Here is a 6,181-nt window from a genome sequence, read left to right as displayed (position 1 = left end):
TGAAATCCCTGGATGCTAGAGTTTACTGACGAGTTGGTTTCCATAGATGGAGTGTTGGCCCTAAAGTGGATCTGTAATGCTTTCTGCTTTTAGCATACTAAAAATCTGTCATTATGTATTTTATAAATTATGGGTTTTTTTCTCCACAAAAAAAATGTTTTAAAATTAGTTATGGAAAAGTGTGGCCTTTATTTCATGTTATAAACATCACGGTGTTAATTGGTCACTATGAACTTTATTGATGACTGAGGTCAGTCAAAGTGATCTGTGAGGAAAAAATGAGAGCGTAATTGGGCACTATAGTTTCATGAACACATACTGACACCATAGTTCTAAAACCACAGTTTCGGTGGTCAACCCCCCTTACCTGCCCCCAATTCACCTCGAAGCATTGAAGTAGCTGAGATAATCAATGCTGATTATCTCAGCCAAGGAGGCTGGAGGGCATGGGGGAAAAGAGCCAAAGGCCACCCTGGCCAATCAGCATCTCTTTATAGACAAGGAAATTATTGGGAAAGTTCAGCATCTCCATGCAGAGCGTGGAGACACTGAATGTCAATGCTGCACACTGGGCAGCACTGCCCCAGGAAGCACCTCTAGTGGCCGTCTGAAAAATGGCCATTGGAGGTGTCCCTACATTGTAATGTAAACACTGCATTTTCTCTGAAAAGTCAGTGTTTACATTAAAAAGCCTGCAGGGACATACTATATTCACCAGAACTACATTAAGCGGTAGTTGTTCTGGTGACTATAGTGTCCCTTTAAGCATTGAGAATTAACATTCAGTTTAAACTTCATAGACCGTTATCAGAAAGAATACTCAGAAGGCTAAACATTAATTTCCACCCTCTCTACTTATTAAAAAATAATTGTACAATATTCATTATATTCTATCTGCTTTGCCTCATCAATAATTTTAAGCCGGGACACATTTTGAAAATACAAAAAATCAAATCAAAAGAACAGGACCAGATTTTGATAAATAATTTTATGCTAAAACAGATTCATGCCTAGCTAAGTCTTGGGCCGATGCTGTGCCCCATTGCTATCGAATTTCTCTTCTTGCCTATTTTGTGAGGACAATAATCCTATGCGATATAATTTAATATTCCAAAAGGTTATGTGCTGGTCAGCTGTAATTATTATACATTTTTCGTATTTTTTATAGCTCAAGATATTACACAGCACTGTACAATTTAGGGGATACAAAGAGTAAAACAGTCATATCAGTACAAAAGCAACAAAGCATGTAAAATGTTCTTCCATTAATTACCTTTTGCTTATTGTGTGTACTATGCTCATTATGGTTTTCATTGTTGATTAATTTTACTTGGTCAGAAATATTGAACTAAATATGTAAATAAAAGTATTTTATTATTATCAAGTCTCTTGTTCATTCCATAATAAGAATAATACATCAACTTCATTAAGTATTGTCACATAAAGCACTTTATCACATACTGCAATGTAGGCCAATGTAGGCGAACGCGAACTTCCGCAAATGTTCGCGAGCGGGCGAACCGCCATAGACTTCAATAGGCAGGCAAATTTTAAAACCCACAGGGACTCTTTCTGGCCACAATAGTGATGGAAAAGTTGTTTCAAGGGGACTAACTCCTGGACTGTGGCATGCCGGAGGGGGATCCATGGCAAAACTCCCATGGAAAATTACATAGTTGATGCAGAGTCTGGTTTTAATCCATAAAGGGCATAAATCACCTAACATTCCTAAATTGTTTGGAATAACGTGCTTTAAAACATCAGGTATGATGTTGTATCGATCAGGTAGTGTAAGGGTTACGCCCGCTTCACAGTGACAGACCAAACTCCCCGTTTAACGCACCGCAATCAACCGCAAACAGTCCATTTGCACAACCGCAAACTCCCCATTTGCACAAGGTTGGATACCAAGCTAGCCATGTCCCGTTCCTTGTCCTCACTGATGTCATTGAAGGTCTCTTCCTCCACCCAGCCATGTACAACACCAAGGGTTCCCGAAAGGTGACAACAAGCCCCCTGTTTTTTTTGTTTTTTTTTAAATGTACACTACTGTTACACAAGATATGAGTTGCACTGGTGTGACACTGTGCCCTGGCAGGCCCTGAAACGCACACGTGTGAAGGAAACTGATTGCTATTATATTAGTCAAAAAAGTTTTGTTTTTTTTTAAATGCAAGCTATTGTGACACCAGATATGAGTGGTGGCACTGGGCAAGTCGGCACAGTATACGCTGTGAGCCTGACACACACGCTGGCAGGCAGGCAAGCAACTGCAATTAGATTACACAGAGAAAAAAAAAAGCAGACTGATGTTCTAGCCCTAAAAAGGGCTTTTTGGGTGGTATCCTTACAGCAGAGATCAGATGAGTCCTTCAGGACTGTAGTGGACACTCAATACACTAGCCTAGCTATCGATTTCCCTATTAAATCAGCAGCAGCAGCTACACTGTCCCTCCTCTCACTAAGAATGCAGCTTCCGGGGGGCGGGGCCTAGCTGTCATGGAGGAAAGATGCACTTCGTGTGAGCTCCCTCAATATCTCACTTTAAGCAGCGATCAACAAGCGAATTTCACCCCAGAAGGGGATGACCCAGCAATGTTGCTCCTACCTGACCGACCCGACATGCTTAATAGCGGTCAGCAACTCGACAGAGTCTTACTTACCTCCGCGTGGCAAGTGTGGCCTGGTGCTCACCGGGCAGGAGAGGCAGCCGATCTCCCGATCCTGGGATGCCCAGGAGCAGCTACTTCCCGGCAGGAGCTCCGTTACCCCTCCCCCCCCCCCTCGGACCGGTGGGGGTTATCCCGGTCCACCCCTGAGAGGCTGTCTGGAGCTAATGGACGCACAGAGCACAGCCGCCTAGCCGAGCTGACATGCTCATTTGCGACTCTCCCAATATGGCGGCAGCCGCGTGTCCTCCTGGTACCAGCAAAGCATGGCAGTATATTGAGTCTGGACAGACTCTTTAATCAATTTTGGAAGCAAATAACAAGCAGGAAGCCCCAACAAGCTCCACCACAGCTAAGCGAAGCAGTCCCCATTAAAATCCACCAACGCAAAAGGTGTTGAAGACGGGACCGGAGGCACAAACAGAAATGCAGAGCCTGCCCCACGTCAAGCACTCGCCTCCACCTTAAGCCACCACAATCCCGCACCGGAAGTGAAGCACCACGGGACAGATCCGACCACCCGACAAAACAAGCTTCCACCACCTCAAGCCACGAACCCGGCACTCAGCCAGAGACTTGCCTTTGTTGTTCCAGGTATCAGGGACTCCCAGGGTCTGCACCTGGCGCCCAGAAGGGATCGGATGAGCACAAGCAGTAAACAGCAGCCTGCCAAGCATGTCCCACTATAGCCGATCCTCCACACCATGCCATTGATCACCTGAACTGCTCTCTGCACATTAACTAATCGTAAAGTAGCAAGCATTTAAACATGTCATTATTTCACCTCCTAAATAAACGTAAATGTATTATTATGTTATTCACTAGTCTCATCTCATGGGGCAACTCACACTTGATTTATAACTAGTGGTGGAGCTGCTGATATAAATGCGCAGTTGATAACGTGCAAGCTACACCATAAACATGACAGCCATCTTTCACAACAATGTACTGCTATATACTCATACCCTCAGTGCAACTAGCCATGATATACACACGTTCAGCCTAGCATGCTCAAATATAACACACTTCTGTCTAAAAAAAAAAAAAAGAAAAAGAAAATGCAGCCTCCGAATGAATCTAAAATGGATGCTGTCCAGGAGGTGGGAGGGTCTGCTGCTGATTGACTGGAATGTGTCTGCTGACTGTGAGGTACAGGGTCAAAGTTTACTCAATGATGATGAATAGGGGGCGGACCCAACATCGCATATGTTCGCCATCCATGGCAAACGCGAACAAGCTATGTTCGCCAGCGAACCGTTCGGGACATCTCTAATGGTGAGCAGTGGTCATCATGAGCAGCAGGCTATAAGGCTTACTTACTAAACAGTGAATTGAGATTAAACCAAATGGCTAATTTTTACGCAAAATAAAATAGTTGCATTGGAAAATTCTCCAATTCGACTACTTCTCAAATTCCAACTTCTGCTTGCTCCCCTTATTAAAGAAGCTTGTAAGATGTCTTCATGGGATGAGATGGGTTGAGAAGTGATTAGCTTTAATCAAAGGCTAAGTAAGGTTAAAACATTTAAAGCCTTCTGGAAAATAACTTTTTTTCTTTCTGTGCTACATAATGTTTTATTATATTTGATTGCTCTGTATCACAAATTAATCTTATGGGGCAGAAGTTCCATTGTCCAGTTGCCTTTGTTAACCTCAATTGGGACATACTTCTAATGGTCCCGGATCCAATGGGCTCATCCTGATTTTGAGTTTCTTCCCTGCCATCCCAGGTTGGTTCCATGGAGTTCTGCATTGAAAGACACCATAGAACGGTCCCTAGCAACCAGAATGAGAGCACATTAATAGACACACTTGCACTGGAACTTTTCAGCAGCACTCTTTGTGTGGTCTGGGCCTGGGAGGGACTGGCCATGCTTCTTTTTTTTTTTTATGGTCTCGTCCGTGGTCCAGATGGAATCCCCCATTTTGTTTTTTTTTGCTTTACCAGTGACACAACTGGCATCGCTGACACACCCTTTAAGCTTATTTGCTAGCGAATTTAAATGAATTAAAAAGTGCAAAGTTAAGGCTGTGATGGAGAGTTTTTCCAAGTTGGCTATTTTTACCTAAATTTTGCTGTTTGGTTTTTAGTTCAATGCAATTTAATTTTAAGTGAATAAACCACAAAGTGTTCCTGGAGAAAATACATCTATGAGTGCAGTTCTTGTTCCCATTTTTTGTTGTCTTTCAGCTTTATCTTTTAAGAAAGATTATGAACATGTACTTGTACTTTTAAAATCTATAAAATTAGAATAATGAATAGACTGTTTGCTAACCCATATGAAGTGTGTGATTTATGGGTTACTGTAACCCTTAATATTCTTTTAAATGCCCTATTGGGCATTACTAATAAGTCACTTCCGTTTAGAAGTTGCAAAAAATACTTTACTGATCTCCCTCCTCCATCTTATGTCAGTAGGGGGTATCGTGCGGCCTTGATCGAACCGTTTCACTGGCTGAGGCTGCTTGTGCACAATCTGAGCCAGCAAGTAAGTGTGGACAGGGAAGGGAAGAAAAAGGAATTCAAAACTTAATGCAGGAAGGCTGAATACATGAAGGAAAGGAGGGTACATTCCGGCTTCTGCATGTATGATAATGACCACTTCATCATGATCACTTCAAAACACTGAAGTGGTCATGGTGGAGGGAATAACCCTTTAAGCAACATGATGATATTCATACCTTAAAGTTGTTTGTAAATGATAAATATAATTTCAGATTAATTTGTGGGAAGCCACCAGATGCATAATTAGAATTCACTCGAGGGTGGAGGTCAGAGCCCATTATTTTGGTGATTTATACATTGAACCTAAACTTGAGCAGAATTAAGTAATCAAACGATAATAGCACCATGAATACCTGATAATAGCACCAAGAATATCAGACTTTTTCTTTTCTTCACAACCAGTAACTCTACTGAGTCCAAACCTGGATGTGGCAGGATCTTTATTATCACAGACCTTGCAGAGTTTGTCTATGGAAGTGCGATGAGCAAAGACAAGCACAAGAGGAACTTGCAGTTGTCAACTTTCTCCACGCTGGTATATTTGTGTCAAAATGAAGACCCTCGCAACTTACCATTGTAATACTTAGTACAACCAGTGAAATGATGGAGTTGCTCTGAACCTTGGTTATGTGACCATAACCTAATCACGAAGCAAGTGGTACGATTTATACACTCTACAACCTGTGATAGTCATCATCACAATCCTGGTAAGTTCCATGGCTGGAGTCAGGTGCAGACCTTCACCTGTTGCTCTACAAATACAATGAGATGGTAACTGGAGTCTGAGGGCCTGTGTACATTAATGGGATAAATAAGATACTGAAAATCAGCACCCAATTAACAGAGACCGTTCCATAAGTGACAATATATAATATCATCAGAATGGTTGGCAAAGTTTAGACCATTGTTGACAAACGGTCAACATACATCAAACTCCAATACTAGAATCAGTAAATTGTGACTATGGAGTTACATATTTTTTACATATATTTCTGGACTACAATAT

This window comes from Pelobates fuscus, chromosome 12 (assembly GCF_036172605.1).
Source record: "Pelobates fuscus isolate aPelFus1 chromosome 12, aPelFus1.pri, whole genome shotgun sequence".
NCBI lineage: Eukaryota > Metazoa > Chordata > Amphibia > Anura > Pelobatidae > Pelobates > Pelobates fuscus.
The sequence above is the reverse complement of the archived record's forward strand: the minus strand, read 5'-3'. Positions refer to the sequence as shown.